We start from the raw sequence: 301 nt of genomic DNA on the forward strand, positions 1-301 counted from the left end.
CAGGGACTGGGTCAGGTTCCATCGGGACACATGGACCAGGTCAGGTTCCACAGGCCCCGGGTCGGGCTCCACCAGACACAGGGACCGGGTTGATGGTTTTGCCTCCAGAAAAGCTGGAACATGAATCTGTGAGAAGACTGAGGCAGCTGAGAGAAAGAGGAGATCAGAATGTTGAAATACTGGATCTGGACTTTAGTCTGGAGTTCTTCAGTCCCAGACCTGTCCCCAGGCTGCATTTTTACATTCCTTTGTTTTATGTCACTATTCCTGGATTTTTTTTAATTTAATGTTGAGTGTTTTC

This window comes from Salarias fasciatus, chromosome 22 (assembly GCF_902148845.1).
Source record: "Salarias fasciatus chromosome 22, fSalaFa1.1, whole genome shotgun sequence".
In the NCBI taxonomy this organism is placed as follows: Eukaryota; Metazoa; Chordata; class Actinopteri; order Blenniiformes; family Blenniidae; genus Salarias; species Salarias fasciatus.